This window comes from Passer montanus, unplaced genomic scaffold, assembly GCF_014805655.1.
Source record: "Passer montanus isolate IOZ18808 unplaced genomic scaffold, ASM1480565v1 scaffold31, whole genome shotgun sequence".
Taxonomy (NCBI): Eukaryota; Metazoa; Chordata; class Aves; order Passeriformes; family Passeridae; genus Passer; species Passer montanus.
This window is the reverse complement of record NW_024367819.1, coordinates 8,051,160-8,068,783: the sequence shown is the minus strand read 5'-3', so window position 1 is coordinate 8,068,783 and position 17,624 is coordinate 8,051,160. Positions and strand designations below refer to the sequence as shown.

Below are 17,624 nucleotides of genomic sequence, written 5' to 3'. Positions count from 1 at the left end.
TTTCTTTATTTACCTAATGTACCTTGTTAGGTAAATGAAGAAAAATTTTAAGTTCTTGTTCACATTAGCCATAATCTTTTTGTCCCATGTTTTTACAACTCTTTGTTTCTATTTTACATAATTTTATCTTTGTGCTATCATATATTTGCTACGTTCGTATTTCACTTAGGCCCAAGACATAAGGGCAAGTGTAGCTACCACTTGTGTATGCAGCACATGCGTGTGCCTGTGTGAGGCACAGAATATGCTCATGCCTTTTAGGATAACTGAGAGAAGCATTCTTTGGCTCAGTGCTCTCAGCTCCACACAAAATGAAATCACAATCTAAGTCTCTACCCTTCTACCTCTTGCAAGCAATGAAAGGACAGAAAACTTATTGCTGTAATGAAAATGTTTCATCCACAGACACCCTGCAAAGAAAAGAAAGAACAAAACAAAGGGCAGTACTAACCCAGGCCCACAGTGAGTTACAGACTTGGCACTGCAAACCTGAAGTCAAATTGCAAAGTTAATTCCATCTTGTGAAACCAGTGAAGCAATCCAGGGTATTTTCTTCAGTCCCACACTCAATCCTTTCACCCTTTAGACATCTATCCTGCTAGTTCATATATTCTTGCTTGCATTTTACCACCAATGCACTCAATTTTACTAATTGATGAAGTCAGAGATTTTTTTCTATTGGCAATTTTTTGTATCCCTTTAGCCTGATGTTAAATAAAGATGACAGGCAATACCCACAGTTTAGTACATGTTACTGTATTTACATGTAACAGAAAATTTTATCTGTAAGGTAAACTACTGACAATACACTACAGACCATGCAAAATAAGTCTGAAACAATGCAGCAATAATAGCTCCTTATTTTGGTGAAAATATTTCCATGCGACATTTGAACTATTTCAAAAATTCAATCTAAAAAATCTCCATGTATTCTGTCAAAACCCTGGGCTTTTAGCAAAATACAGATGTAGTCATCCATCGCTGTTTATCTGACCTGACAGGCAACACAATTACACATAACTCTGTTATGAGAAAAAGGTTGCCTTCTTCTGCTGAAGATTCCACACCTACCATTTCATTAACTCATAGGTTTAAATAGGATTAGTCCCTACACTCCAGGAGCTCTTTGAATTAATTCAATCTCCTCCCTTTGACCTCTATGACGGAGCATAAGTCTGCAGGTGGTAAGACAACACATTAGTATTGCTCATTGACCTTTTTTATTTTTTAAGCAATTTTTATTTTTTAAGCAATTTTAGATAGGCAACCTTAAGACTGCAGTAGCTCATCTTTTTGCTTTCAAATACAAGTACTGTACACAACAATAACTAAATACATTGATGGAATAGGATAAAATGTGACATTTTGGAATGTAGGAAATGTTACTAAATCAAATTTTTAGAGTGGCATAAAATTCTCATTTTATTAGAGGGAATCAATCAACCAGTGCATATTCTGATCTTTGCGTGCCCTGCAGCACAGCATCTGCACACAAACTACTGTTTTACTGGGAAACAAGGAGCAATTTTCAGGAAACACAAACCGTTAGGAATATGAAAATCACTTTTGGAGAAAGGGAATATACGTATACTCAAGCCAACAAAAATGTGGTAGAAATGAAGTGTCCCACATAGTTCTTAACAGTAATCTGATTGAGACAGTTTCAATGTAGCATACTCAATAGCAGATATATGGAATACAACATTCTCTCAGATAAACAGAAATCATGAATACAAGCTTAAGTTTCCAAGAATTTAAAAGTTCTTGAAAAAAAATTTGTAATTTTTCTTGTCACGTCTTCCCATACTTCCTGATATAGTATTTCAGAATTTAAACTGAGATGTAAAATAGATATGTACAGTTAACTTCTGTTTTAGTAGTGTACATCCTCTAGAAGAAGAGCAACATTTTAAAAGAGATGCAGATATGACAAAGCAATGGAAAGGAGAAAATAATGAAGTAACAGGATAATAAACAGTCTCACTTTCTCCATGTGCTCTTTACAGCCTTTAGAAATTTGAGATAACTTAAGAGTCCACAGTGGATTACCAGTTTTCTACGTCAATCCTTCAGATTCTCAAAATGAATGTTTGTTACCTGTAAAGTTATGATTTTCAAATAAAAATCCTGGCAGTCTGGGAATTCATGCTGAGCACATACACACCAGTGCTGAAGTTTTGATTAACTGATCCAGAAAAGGGCCCCTAAGTAGGTCAAAATAACTCTCCCTGTCTGATGAATTTACTTGAAGTCTATAGACTCAATGACCGTCAACACATTTAATGTCAATATTTCAATGTTTTGGAACAGGTTCCCAAATTCACTGTGGTCAAATGAAATTCTGAGACTTCCATTCAGTTTTCAGTGGTTAATTTGTTACCTAGAAAAAGGAAGTGACGGTTGAAACAGGACTGAGTTTTGCAATGTCCATCATTAATGGCATTTATGTGCCAGCAAAACCACAAAGTGAGATTACAGAGTAAATAACATCACAAAAACTAAATATTGCTCATGGCGGTGTGTCATGAGTTGAGGCTGGCACAATGCCAGTGCCTCCATGAAAATACACTTTCCCTAGTGGCTCCTGTGAGATGTGATCAGGAACAGAGCAAAGCAGGCTCCAGCTTAGGAATAAAGGAAACAAACTTTATTAACTACAACATCTAAAAAGGAACAGACACAGAATTAAGAATGAAAATCCTCCAAATACATTCCTCCTCCTCCCCCCCATTTCTCCACAGCATGAAATAACACCATAGATTTCCACACCGTCACCATCTCTCAGATAATCAACTTTTGAGTCCATCATCACCCCTCAAATAATCAACTCTCAAGTCCTTCAGGGAGAGAGGAGTCCCCCCTTGCACCATAGGCTTCCCTCGGAAACACAATTGAAACCTCTTGTGTTTCCGTGTCACTCGTGGCTCTGCCCGGAGAACATCGGCCCTCGTGACTTCTTCCCCCCATGTCCAGTTCTCTCACCACTGCACATGGGCCAGGACTGCTTTTAGGGTTCCCCGTGTAAGGATGCTCCCCCCAGTTCTAACAAAAGCAGCAGTCTCTCAACTTTAGGACACCAGTCCCCCCCAAATTTCACCCCCTGGGGCCGAGGGGCCTCGTGAACAGAGATCTTCCTCTCCACGGAGACAGAGGGATCATCACACCCTCCTCAGCCGTCTCTGTTCACGCCGCTGCTTCACTCTTGACTCCAAAGCATTGCCTCCTCCTAAATGCAGTCTCTGTGTCACAGGAAAAACATGGTTCTGTCCATGCCTATAGAAGAAAGAGTCCAGCCTAAGGCCACTCCATCATCTCTTCCCACCTAGGATTCTTCTCACCTCTTCTGACATTTCTCATGTGCATCAACTTTCATCACACTTGCTCATTTCCCCCTGCTTCATCTCTCTCTCTTCATTCTGATTCAGGAGGATCTGTATTTATAAGGTTTCTATTATTCTAGAAAGGTGTTAAAATCTTCGCCTCTGTGTGCCCAGAATTTCCACAGCGGCTGGGCACTTTCTCTTACTGCATCCCCCACTTCTGGCCGGCCGTGCTGCCAGCACGATATCACATTCCAAGGCAGCACAGGCACTGGCTCTCTCTCTCTATCTCTCTCCCGGGGGGTAGGGGCAGGGGGCCCGATGCTTCTCAGGGCTCTTCTACCCTTCCATCTTGCAAGGCCTTCACCCCCCTCTTCTGCCTGAGGCTCTGGCCTACCTCACCCGGCCGCACGGCTTCCCTCCCCCAGCCAGCCCCAGCTGGGCAGGGAAGCTCTGACCTCCTTCACAGACCAGAACCAAGAGAGAGTTCTCCTGGGAGTTCTTGCTTTTAACCCCCTGTGTTCTCAGAGGCGCTCCATACCTTCAGTGGCCAAACCAGGTGCCAATATTCAAATCCAAGCACTGATTGGTTTGACCACAACCTCTCAAAAAACTCACTTCTTTCTTAACCTACAACATGGTGGAACCTCTGTGCACAGAGAACAGTGACAAATGGAAGTCAAACAGTCATGTGTGAAATTTTACTATAGCTGATTTCTCAGAAATTGAAGGTTTTCCTCTTTCTTCTCAGCACAAATGCATTGCTTCCACTACAGTCCATGCTCACACCTTACACCTGCCCTCTCCTGACAAGCCAGTCAGAATACGTCTTTAATTAGTTTATGGATTAAAAAAAAAAGAACGAGGAGATCTAAAAATCCTTATTCTTAAATGTTTGGCAGTTCTGGAAGTCACTGCTAGCAAATAAATTGTCCAATCCACTCAAGGCACATGAGCCGAAGACCACGACTTTGACTTGTCATCTGTAGCCTCAGGAGTTGTTATTGACAGAGTTTCAACTTTTGTTTGATTGTAATTGCAGGGTTAAACCAGGAAAGTTCCAGTGCAGAAATAGCAGTGAAAAATATACTTAGCTTGAAACAAATGTCACTAGCTCTTATCTTGAATAGAGGCCTTACTGTTTTACTCCTGAATTACAGAGAGGTTAAATGCAAGTCCTTTTCCTGCATCTACAGTCCTGGAATGTTTCTTGTCAGTTACTAGTTACAAAAGAAAAATGAGCAGCAGTTGATCTTTAAAGAAAGCAAAGTTTGTAAAAAAACTAAAGACATTCTCCATAAATACTAATTTCTCCTTCTCTTCCTTCTTTGTGGAAGCACCTCAAGTTGTGTGACTTATGAAGTTACTCAACTTGATATAGTATCAATGTCACACATTGAAAAAACAGACAGATATAGGAAGCATAACTTTGGGGTTTTATCTGATGTTATACTGTAGCCATTTTCAGTTTTTTCTCCTCCTAACATATAATTGGAGTAGTCATCTATAAATACTAGAGCTATGTGTTTGAACATGAAATATAAACATGCACTATTATCCCAACACTTGTTCTTTTGAACTAGACATTTTAATGAATGGTTTTTTTCTCTCAAGTCAGAAAAAAATATTAAAAAGAGCAAGCATAATCTACAAATTAGGTAATCGCAACCCTTGTCACGTGTCAAGATGATTTTCAGTCAAAGATAGCTTCCTCATGTCATAAAATCATTTAAATTGGAAGGCACCTTTAAAAATCTTCTAGTTTCAATTATGTGACAATGAGATGGACTAGATGTCCAAACTGATGACAACTACTATTGTCAAAATTATATACCTGGATATTTGCAGAGATTTAAAAGAAAAAAAATTCAAAATTAGCAATATTTCCAAAATAAGAATTCTTTAAATACTGGCCATCTTTTATCAAATTTTCCCTTCAGTTTTGCTTGTTCATATCTTTATCTATGTATTTTTCCTCCTCTACTTCCTTCACTTCTTGTCTTCTTGCTTGTTTTTTTTTATGCATATATAAGTTCTGATGCTGTTAAATAATGAGGTTTATTGACATACATGATCAGATGAAGTGGTCGTCTTGTCTTGTGCAGGTATTTTCAAACAGAAGGCAACCTGATTAAAAAAAATCACCACTCTTCATAAAGGTGAAATGCTGCAGATTATATACAGAGAGCCTCCCTGAACCTCTGAAGGCGTGGAAGAAAACATCAGCACTGGAATTAAAATGGCAAGTCAAACCTTCTGAACTACTGTCATGGGGTGACACATATTAGTTACTTCTAACAGGATTCTTTTTTTTCTACATGTCTGTAAGCACTGATGTTTTTCTCTGAAAAAAGGTTCAGAATCTCAGTTTAAGATGACGAATCTGATTTCCCGGATGATTACAGTAGGTGTTTGCTTAAAAATCCAAAGAGCTTAACCTGTTCATGGCTCTTTTGAAAAGACTGGGTCCCACTACTCAAGTGTAGAGTGTAGACTAGGCTTCATGTATTTGGGATAGATGCCTTGTGTGACCTCCTCTGATGAAAAGACAACAATGCTAACTAAACACAGGCTCAGTCACTGAAGCACAAAAAACCATTAAATGTGTATTCTGTAAGCAACAGCATTATCTTTTCCAAATAAATGCAGAACTCTATTTATTCGTTAAGTTAAAGACAGTATGCAAAAATAATGAAGATTAAAAAGGTGCAAAAAGTAGCAAATTTAAATGCTTCAAACCTATCACTGAAATACTCGGTAAAACTTCTTCTGCCTTTTCAATTGCAGTATGCCTTCATCTTTGCTTTAATTTACAATTGGATTTTAATATATTTGAATCTTAAGCCAGTCCTGAACCTACTACAGGGTTACAGTGAATATTTAATTATTAATTATGTAATAGTTATTACACCATGGATAACCATTTGTTCAAATAAAAGTGGCACCAAATAAACTTGTTGCACCTTTCCAAATTGGTGACTAAAGTGCAAACACTCCAATCAGCACCTATTTGCCAATGGATTTAATCTCTTCCAAGGATGCTGTCATCTCAGAAGACAAAATTTTTGAAAAAAGCAAAGACTGCTTTGGTAATAAAGCAGGACAAGGGAAAAAAAACCCCAAAACTAGGTAGAAGTGGCCTAGTAACCCATGCTATTAAGCACAAAGCCCAAGGGCTCAGAGCTAATCTGTACAGTGGGGAAAGGTTAATTTTTTCTGTATATTTTGTATTCCATTTTTTCCTGGTCTAGTTTCAGAAATCACCTCAGAAAATCTGAGCTATAACATTTTAAAGTACAACTGTTGCCTTCACAGAATAGGTGTCTTAGTTTCTATTTGGCTGCTTACAAATACCTGGATACTTCTTTAAATTTCTAGTTATAAACAACATCAAACAGCTACTAAAAAAACCAAACAACAGAAAAACCTTTCAATCTATCACTTGTTCCAATTATGTAGCTATATATAATGTCTCTTGGACTCAAGAAATCCATTCTCATGGATCTTGTTTTTAAATAAGCCGGAATTACCTTATATTCAGCATGGCATTGTAAACTAAATGTAAAAAGAGGCCATTGGTTTTAATCTGCTTTTGTAGTCCTCTCTTTTGCTCAAGATTTTTGCATGTAAAAATTGCATTTTAGCAGAAGAAAGTAAAAAAGTTACAAAAATTTAAACAAAAAACATTTTGGCATATTTTCCTTACAGTTTTCTGCTTAGCTTTGTTCCCCTTTCTTTGCCCATTCTTCTGCACTTAAAAGAGTTCAGCTGAAACGTCTTTTTATGATTTTATCCTTTAAACCTTGGCAATGGGAATCCCAAAATATTTTGTCAAAAGTAAAGAAAAATCTATCTTAAATAGGACACTGAATCACACTTCTTATGATTTTATCCTTTAAACCTTGGCAATGGGAATCCCAAAATATTTTGCCAAAAGAAAAATTTATCTTAAATAGGACACTGAATCACGTACTAGTTTGAATAACTAATTTTTTGTTCAGAATATATACTAAACCACTCATATGGCTCAGTTACCATCAGTATTGCACACACAGTCTGAAAGTGAGAACAGAATGAAGGAAGCAAGCAGGGAGCTCAGGTGTACAGTGCAGCTTTAGAAACAGATACCTAAAATTATACTGTGGCAAATAACTAAATTTTTACTTCAACAGTTTACCAAGGCTAAATTCTTTGGATATACAATATCATTTAACAGTGTAATGTGTCAGAATTTAAAAGGATCTTTTTAGCACTTGTTTTAGGGTTCTATTTTCCAAACATTTTGGGGGTGGAGGGCATAGGCAAAGAACAGGATAATGCTAAAAAACGTAGGCTTCTGTTTCATTTTTTAAAAGCATATTCAAATATGAAGGTTTTTATCAATACATAATAAGATTTCTAAAGTTAAAAGAACACTGTCAAACTAACAGCTTGAAAATGTGCAGACAAAATGGGGGTAGTAACAGTCTCTTTGTTCACAGGCAACTGTAAACCAATAGAAGGGCAAAAAACCCAGACAAGCTAAAAGACATGTCACTTGGAGGATTTCTACACATAATTTACTGGATAGATATTTGACAAATTCATCTTCTTCAACTCGTGAAGAAGTACAAAAGATTCAAAACATAATGTCAGTGTCAGCTTTTTAGTGAAAAACCCATCAAGCTGCAGTCCCGACAGCCATTCAATGTTTCTGCCTGCTCTGGTGTGACACTTGGAAAAGCCACTCCAGCAACCATTTAGTAAAGGTTACCTTTTCTTGTTTCCCTGCACTTGCCCATTTTCATATCACACAGACCCTTATTAGCAGGTGTGGTATAACACCACAAAGAGGACTGAGAAAAGATGCCAGAATAACTTTGAGATGGTAAGAAAAACTTCCTCTAATCCTGTGTTTGGAATTAGGAATTTTCCTCACTCGTATATTGTCTCCAGAGAGGCAGCACAAAATTACACAGAAACTAGAGAAGGTTGCTCAAATGAAGAAATATCATCTTTATTAAGTTTGCTGGGTTACCAGCAAACCTGTATCTCTAGCAGTATTAAAGCACTCTTCTCTTTGATTGTCTAGTGCTAACAGTAAGTCTTTAAATTCCAGAATAATTAAGGCTGCAGCCTGTTATTCCTTAAGTCAAGGGCAGCTTTGTTTTGCCTCTGCCTGAACTGTGATTTAGCAATTGCTGGAAAGCAGCAAGCAGCTGCATGCTGAGTAATTCAGTGTCTGTTGGGGAAAGCTCTCATCATCCACCTCGTCGAGGCCTGGGCTCTCAGAGGTACGCTCTGCTCCCTGAAGGGATCAGGATGGAGGTTCTGCTTCCCCACTGCAATGCCCAGAGACGCCACGAAAAAGCAGATTGCCTACTGGGGCAGGTGGCCACAGAGGGATGTGAGGTGTAGGGGGAAGAAGAGAAGCCAGAGGAACTCTGGAGCAGATGGAGATCAGGGGTAAGCAGAGAGGAAATGCAGCAAACCATGGCAGGGGAAGGAGGAGGGGGAGAAAATGTTCACAGTTTGCAACTCAAGGTCACTAGCTGGCATAAAACAAACCCAGAAGGACTAAATCACTGTACCATGACACAGTAGGAACCACTTTCATCTCTGTGCTGTTTTCTTAGTCATTTGGAATTTTTCTGTATTTAAAAGATAAGTTTTCCACCTTCTTCCCCCTGCCCCTTCTGCACTTAGGAACCCTTTTTATCTTCTTTGGGGAGCCTATTTTTATGAGGAAGATTAGGCTTGCTCATCTCACTTGAGATCTTGTCACAACCTCTTACATCTAGTCGCAAGGTAACTTCAGTAAGACTCTGGTCTGAGGAATGGTTTTCAAACCAGCTAGCACATGATTTTTGCCTTACTACCTTTTCCTCTAAGAAGCCACAAGTACAAAGATAGGGTGATGGGTTCTTCTGAAACAGAAGTTGGAGTACTGGAGTGGTATGACCTCATTGTCAGAAAGACTATATATTGTATATGTATTTCAGATCAATTATCCTTGACAATAGACTACTATGTCTATAAATCATTTGGGTGTTCTAATACTTTCAGATTTTGTAGCATTTTTCCCAAAGATAATTGAGGCTGCATATCCCTTTTCACAAATTAAATTCAACACAATGTTCTTTATTAACTGTACTAATCCAGGAATTTGGCAGCATTGCTTGAATGCACTCACCATTTGAAAATAAAATTTTTCCAAGTATACTTAAGTTGAACAGTTAAAAAGTCATACATAGCAAAAATATTTTAATTTTGCATACAAACTATGTACCATTCAGAATAAGAACCTACACAACAATTTTACAGGCACAAGTAAGTTTTCCTCATGATTTTTTTGCCTCTGGGGAAAAAAAGTCTTCCAACTTTTATTCCTGACAAGTATGTATTAACTTAAGTACCAAAGTAAATTTTACTTTATATGTATCTTGAAATTATTCTCTTTACTACAAAACCTCCAGTTTTCCTACTCACTCCTTTCCAGTGTACCATTAATCTAGTCAGAAAAAAAAATTAAAAAAAATTAGTAAACAAAAATTACTGAGCCATCAAATGTAGTCTTCCCTAAACATACAGACAGTTTTGATTTAAGGGACTTTGTGTTTGTCCTGAATTGCTTTGTGCTGTGTCACTGCCCTATGCTGCTTTTGGCTGCTTCTCACTACCTTTCTACACGACAGAAAATAGAACCTGACACCTGTCAGAGTTCCCGTTGATCACAGAAGTTCAACAATGTTCCAGAACATTATCAGAACAACCAGAAATCTCTCATTAAGTTAATTATTTAATTGCAGAGAAACGAAAGCAGAGAAGGTAAGAAACAAAAAAACAAGCCTTAATAGCAGCTGGTGCCTTTAGCTGGGGTGAATGCCAAAGAAACTTTGAAGCAGAGAAAACCCTCAGCAGTTCCTCGCAGATTCCCTGCCGAATGCCCCCATCATGCACTGAAAGATTTGCTTAGGCTTTACGTAAAACACTGCCTTGATTCAAATAATGAGGTCCACAAAAACATAACACTAAATATCTATTCCAGTATATTCTGCAGGCAGGTCACAGTTGTCAGCCAGTGCCAGAAGAGAGATAGCTTTCCACTTCCTAAGGTCTGCCCACTAAATTGTGCCCAGGATCCCATAAATCTTCAGCCAGGAGAGCTAAGAGCATAAGTTCACAGGGACAGGTAAGCCCGCTCCAGCAGGGAAAAAATACCCCATGCTTCACAGTTATGGAAAAGGGGAGCCCTTCCCAATGGTAGTGAGCAGAAGAAATTGCACAGAAGGCACAGCTTGCTCACAAAACTGCAAGGCATCACAGCTACCTTGCCTTGCTCTAAATAGCCATGAGATATTTGCTAAAAAATACTTCCTGCAGCTTTTGCTGCTTCACAAAATTTGATACTACAGTGTTGGATGTGAGGGGCTAGTCCTAAAATAAAGAAAATGGAGGGAGCCTTCATTTATCCTTTTGTTATATTATTTAAGACCACATGAATGATGCTGTCACTTATGTTGACCATAAGGTTAGCATCTGTGCCAGGCAAAGTAAATTCAGTATTTGAGCTCCTGTTAATGATTTACAGAAACTTTTTTGTTGGAAGTATGTGGAATGTAAATAAGGAGAGGAGTCCCTCCCTAAGCTGAGCTTTCCTGGGTTGACATGACCTCCATGAGTCAGGTAAGTGATGAACAGAGAACCTCACAGAGACCACCTAGCTTGCCTCATTCCCCACCCACTACCTTCCTCATGGTAGAAGAGGAAGGAATAGTCTGTGGATGTGACTTTCTGTAAGAAAATTAGATACTTTTTTGCTGATAAAAAGCACATCCAGGGGGCTGCAGATCTTAAAATTATTTCCCTTAGATTCACTCTGTGGCAGGAGTAAGCTACTCTGCCTAGAGGTACTTGAAAGAGTCAGTCTCTGAAAGCAAACTTTCATGTCTGCCTCGTCACTAGCTGACATGTACTGTCTGCCTCCAACATTGTGCAGAACAGAGATTAAATGTCATAGATCTGTGGATAAACAGTATGAACAAGCAGTCCTATATTGTTTTTTAATTTTTTTTTATAATTCTTGACCATTCAATGTGCTACGGAAGATATCCCAGTAGGCTGTCCTTGGATGTGTATCAGAAATGTTCTTATTTTGTTAAACATTGATCAAAAGAGAGTATTTTCATATCACTGTTATACAGGAGACAGAGACTTCCCAGTGATTGTCAAGACTGCAACACGCTCCAGCCCAGCTTTGTGTGGCAAAGGCCAGTGCTGAGACATCCTGGCAAGCCTGAAAGAGCTTTTCAGGAGGAAGCTGGAAGAAGGTTTGGTGGCTGCCCTACCCCTTGAGTAGGAATGGCTGCAGAGCTGAGGCTGCCACACTTGACCACAGACCACCTGAGCTGTGCTGCCACCACACTGCAGGTGCCTGTGCCCGGCCACTGACCACACTGACCCAGACCCAGACTGACTTCCCAGTCTGACACAGGAACTGCCTCATCCCTGGGATCTCGCCTGGTGACCTCTGCACTCTACCAGACCTCTGCCCAGACCTCTACCAGACTTCTGCTCAGACCCAGCTACTGGCTCTGGGCCTGCCTTAAGCAAGAGTCACTGACTGGTGTTATGGGCTTCAGCCCTGCCTCATCACCACAAACTTGTCTGACCTCTTCACTGAACCTGGGCGAGCTCCATTCTTCTCAGAACCTTGTTCCTGTCCCCAGACCCGCCCTGCTTGGATCCTGAGGGATGTGGTCCAGGCTGGTGAGCCCCCCATGCTGCCAGGCTTGTTAGCATGCTCTGCCCTGACTCCCCAGGGCTGATGGCCAACCATCCCTTGCTGGGGCTGACGGTCACACTGGAACTGGGAGTACAGACCGGATGCCCAAAAAATAAAGGTCTGGCACCGTGTTAGAGCCCTGCTGAGTTGGAAGAAGAATCCAAGAGCATCCTGTTAAGTGGTAAGAAATACTATTTTGTACTTGAACACTGTAGCCTTTGTGAGGGATGCTGGCACAGAAGCAAAGTAAAACCTCTTGAACAGTCATTCCAAAAGCAGAATTTATACTCCTTCAGCCTGACATTGGGTAAAAGAGAACCTCAGCTCCCCGCAACAGTTTGTGGTGTGGGATGATCCCACACAACAGGAACAAACTGCCAATGTTCTGACTAGTCTGATCACAAAGGAAGTCTTCTGGCCATCAAAGTTTAGTGCTGGGCCAGTTAAACAGCAATTGAACATAAGCAGTAAATTACAGTATTACTCTGTAGTGATATTAAAAGCAAAGTCACATATACAAGAAAAATACAAGATTTAGGACACTGTGACTGAAGTTTAACATTAATGATAAAATAAACTAATTTTGACAAGTGGTACACTGTAATACATATACAGAGATGAAGACAATCTCCAAAATGCTCGAATGTTCCATTCAATCAACATATTCTGAGCACTGTGAGTTCTTAACAGTTTTTTCAGATACAGTCATCTAGAGGCAGCGTGATCCTGAGCATCAACTGAGAACACTCAGTGCTATGCTGTATCTAACATTTATTATAGATTATAACCTATATCTTGACAGTGATATTTGATAAGTGAGCAACTTTATAAATTTGGATTGTCTGATCCTGATTTACCAATTTTAATATTGTCCCATATATACATACAGTTGTCCCTTTTCTGAAAGATAATAGAATACATTTTCTTCCTTCTGTTAGTTCATAACTTAAAATAATATCATCCATCAAATCCTGATACTTGATCCAGCCATCAAAACTTGCATTTCCCACAAGTGATGCACCAAATTCTAAGAACTATGGCCTGACAAAAGAAGGGGAAAATTGAGGAAAATAGAGGCCAACTAATTGTCCTTCATACTTTTCCACTGCAACACATTTAAGCTCATTAAATACATCACTTAAACCACTTTGGCTACATGAAACGAGTCAGAGCCACAGGTGCAGAGCCCTGCAGACAGTTGTTGCTGAACTGATGGTGTAACCTGCTTCTAGCCCTGCCCTGCCACAACAGTCTGTGTCTTCTCCTCTAGTGCTGCACACAACTGCAAGTACAGCAAAACACAGCACGGAGAAATCCAACCTCCCTGAGTGTCTCTATGGCCAGGAAGGACATGAGAAAGCCCAGCTAGCTCACACAAAAGGCACGGTAGCCCCCTGGGTAAGGTGGCCCCTCGGCCCCCAAAACACAAGCAATTCAAGTTCTTGCACAGCAGGTCAGCAAAAAGGAATGTCTGCAAACACTGCCACAATAGATTTTGAGTTATAATTTAAACTTTCTCCTTCCCCCAATCTTGGCATTTCAATTGCAGCTCAATAGGAACTTTTTTTTCCTGCAATTCCAGATCTGAATTAGTCTGTCTGTACCTTCCATGCCCAGAGCAAAAAGACCTAGACAGGGGATGAGCCAGTATGTGCAATGTACATGACCTCTTTGGAGTTAAGTATTGAGTTTGAGCAGTGATCCCTGAATCACTTACTATGGCACAATAAGAATCCTTGAGATTAATCAAACCATCAAAAGAAAACTGTGTATGCACCAGGCTTTCTTCCCAAATGACACAGCACTGACCTTTTTCCAAAAAATAAAAATCAAAAATTAACAAAGCCTCCCCATCAGTGACACATTTCTTGGTATGTTCAAGAGAACCTAAAATATATGTGGGTACTGAGTCATACTTTTTGAGCTCAATTTACCAATAAATTAGATTGATGACTAGGTTGAAAAATTAATCATTTCTGAAAGATAATCAAAATACATCTAAGCTGAGCACTTTACTGTACCAATATAAAAAAAATTTGTTATTGCTTTTGCTTGCCATTTAATACAGTGGAATAAAATTCCCTGCACTATAGCCTCAACACACAACTTGACTGTCTCATTATAAATATATGTTTTGGCTTCATCCTCATCTACTATTTTGTTGATTAATTCTTCTGTTTCTAGAAAGGAAAAAGCAGTCTATTGTCAAAAACTGAATATCCAATTCAACTGTTTTCTCTTAAGTATATCCAAAATATAATAAAAGCACTGATTAAATATATCTTTCCATTAGACTGTAACTAGCACCTTGACATGATACAACAAAACTATTACTGCAAGTGAACAGGCATGGAGAAGTCTGCATGCTTTCAGAGATATATATTATGTGTGTGTGTAAATATATAGACATATAAATAAATAAATAAAGATACATAAAAATATTATTAGGAACTTATTTTTTGAGAATACTGAGCATAATACAACCCATTTAAATACTTTTATCTTTAATTTTTTAATACCTCAAACTGCATAATAATGATGAACTATTCTGAGAGCTGATCCATCCTGTTTGCAGAATGACACAAATGATTGTAGAAAAATACCCCTCTTAAGCATTGTAACTAAAAATGTGTAAAATACTATTAATCTTGAAAATCTTCAACAAAGATACAACCTGTTGCACACTTTTCTCCATAAGTACAGCATCATGCTGAGATCCATACAGATCAACAGTATGACGAGACTTGGTTTTGAATTGATTTTGCATTCTGTATTAAAAGAGTAGTTGGCAGATTTGAAGGCTGGCACACTTTGCCTGTAACAAGACCGGACATGCTTCCCAATAGACACTTCCCAATGGGAACATGCAGAATCAATTCTGAACTCAAACCCACTTTCCTGGAGGACATTAGTTCTTACTCCATAAGGTTACCTTTTCTCCAAGCCTGACCTGCTCTGCTTTATAGTGCCAAGCTGTTTTGCCAAGTCCTGTATCCACAAGTACTCTATAAACAACTCTGGCATCCCTTTCTTGGGTTGGAGGGAGCCAGACTCCATCTCCCTGTACAGCAATATGTAGGTTCACTTTTTCCAGTTTGATTATAACTCCAGCATCTTTGTCTTTTCCATCAGCCTTTCTCCCTTAGCTAAGTACATACAGTTTTGACTGTCACTAGCACAAGGTCAGAGGCTTGTTGTTCAGTCAGCAGCACGGGATCTCCAAATGTGTCTGGCTCTGCCTCAGTGGAAACTGCTTTTAGCTGTGGCAGCAGTTGTGTGATGGCCACATGCCTGTGCTTCCCTACAATGGCTTTGGATTGGGAGCACCCAGGGCACAGGGCTGGCACTGCTGCGTAATCACTGTGTGGCAAACAGCCCCTCCAGGGTAATGGGACTTGAGGTGACAATGTGCTGCTCCCCAACTTAGAAAGTAGGGGGAAGACAGACTGTGGCAAGATATTTCATAAAAATATGCCCAAAAGAGAGCCAAGACTGAGGAGAAAGGGACTGCCACCATGAACCTTGCTCAGCAAAGCCCTCACACTGTTGAAAACTTGTTCTAATTGCCCCCTTTCCCCTTCAAAAACACTGACATTTTCAGCTTCAGAACCCAGAGGAACACTGAAAGCATGCACACAGCAGCAGGGTGAAGGGGCAGCTACTTGAAAGTGTCTCTTGTATTTAAAATTTAAAAGCTATTTCCAATGATGTTTTAGTTTTTTTAAAAATAATTTTAACTTTTTGACAATTTAAGTGTTTATTTGCATTGAAGAGTTCCTCTTTATATATCTACATGGTGTGTACCCTTTTGTTGATAATAAGATTTTGATTCTAGCAATCATCATTTTGTGCTGAAACAGGTCTTCCTTATCTTTAAACTGCCTACCCACTTCCTTTGGCTCCCATCGACCTAGCCTAGTTCCTTTTATAATCTCATGTTACTCTTTTCTCAAGTTATGGTACACCACTGCCTTTCTGTGTTTGGTCATCCAGTCTCAGCTTGCCACTCACCCTCTCCTGCTGCTAACTTACTCTCCTTGCCTTGCTACTAAATTCCTGAGCCTCTCACCATTAAACATCCATTTAAATTTCTCTGCCAGCTCCTCATTTTTTTTTAGGTTTTGCTCTGTTCTGTTTCTACTTTCTCCCTTTCTCATAAAATAGTAACACAAGGAGAACCTTATGAAAAAAAAAGGGAGAGGTCTGGAGGCTTATGCTCTCTGCACAGAGTGGACCCTTCTGAAAGCCAGAAGAGTTAGAGGCTGTATCCACCCTCTTCACATTCATCAAGGACGTGCAGAGAGAAGGCACATTTGCCAGCTTCTTTCAATAAGCCATCACTATTCATGTGGAGGTTCAAGAGCTGAGGGAAAACAGAGATTGACTTGTTTGCTTAGGTGAGATGTACAAAGGACTTAGGAACAAGGAATTCACCAATTCTGCCTCATAACTTTTTAAAAGATGAAATTTACAGATTCATGGAATATTCTGAGTTGGAAGGGACTCACAAGGATCACGGAGTCCAATTCTTAGCCTGCACAATAACTCCCCAGAATCACACCATGTGCCTGAGAGCATTATCCAAAATGCCTCTTGAATTCTTCTGATTTTAGTGCTGTGACCACTTCCCTGGGGAGCCTGTTCCATGCCAAATCAGCATCTAGATGAAGAACCTTATTCTAACATCCAACTGAAACCTCCGATGACACAATTCAGGACATTCCCTCGGGTCCTGTCACTGGTCACCACAGAGAAGGGATCAGTGTTTGTTCCTCCTCTTCATCTCATAAGGAAGTTGTGATGGAATGAGAACTCCCCTCAGTCTCCTCCAGGCTGAACACACCAAGTGACCTCATACACCCCTCATGCAGCTTCCCCTCAAGGCCTTTCACCATCCCCACAGCTCTCCTTTGGATGGTCTCTAAGACCTTAATGGTTTGTTTTATATCGTGGCCTCAGAACTGCCCCCAGCACTGGAGGTGAGGCTGCCCCAGTGCAGAGCAGAGCAGGACAATCCCCTCCCTTGCCCAGCTGGCCATGCTGTGCCTGCTGCCCCCAGGACAGGGCTGGCCCTCCTGGCTACCAGGGCAGAGTTGACTGAGATTCAACTTGCAATCAATCAGAACCCCCAGGTTTCTTTCCCTAGTACCACTTTCCAGCTTCTAATTCCCCAGTCTGTCTGAACACCCAGGGCTGTCCCATCCCAGGTTCAGAATCTAGCACTTGCCAGTATTAAACTTCATATGGTTATGCCTTAGATTAGTTTCTGTCTTGGACTATTCTTGACTTCCTTATGCTGCTTTTCCAGTTGGATGAAACTCAGAAGTTCAACCACAAGAGACACAGTAGTTTCACCCAACATTATGGGGAAAGACGGGTTCCTTGGGGACTGTAGGCAGAATGATGAATGTACCAGGGGTTAGGAGCAGGGAGTACCTGTGACAAATAGATGTGGGTCCTCCTTGAGGTCAGCAAAATTTGTGATAAAATGCCATGAATGCAAATTCTCTGTAAATAATGACTCTAAAGCTTGTTCTAGC

The 17,624-nt window shown here is 39.9% G+C and overlaps 1 protein-coding gene across 6 annotated transcripts in view; it reads right to left on the bottom strand.

The window, feature by feature from the left end:
* CTNND2 (catenin delta 2) overlaps positions 1-17,624 on the bottom strand; it is a 646,153-nt gene that overhangs the window by 359,882 nt on the left and 268,647 nt on the right. The gene's annotated exons all lie outside the window — the stretch shown is intronic.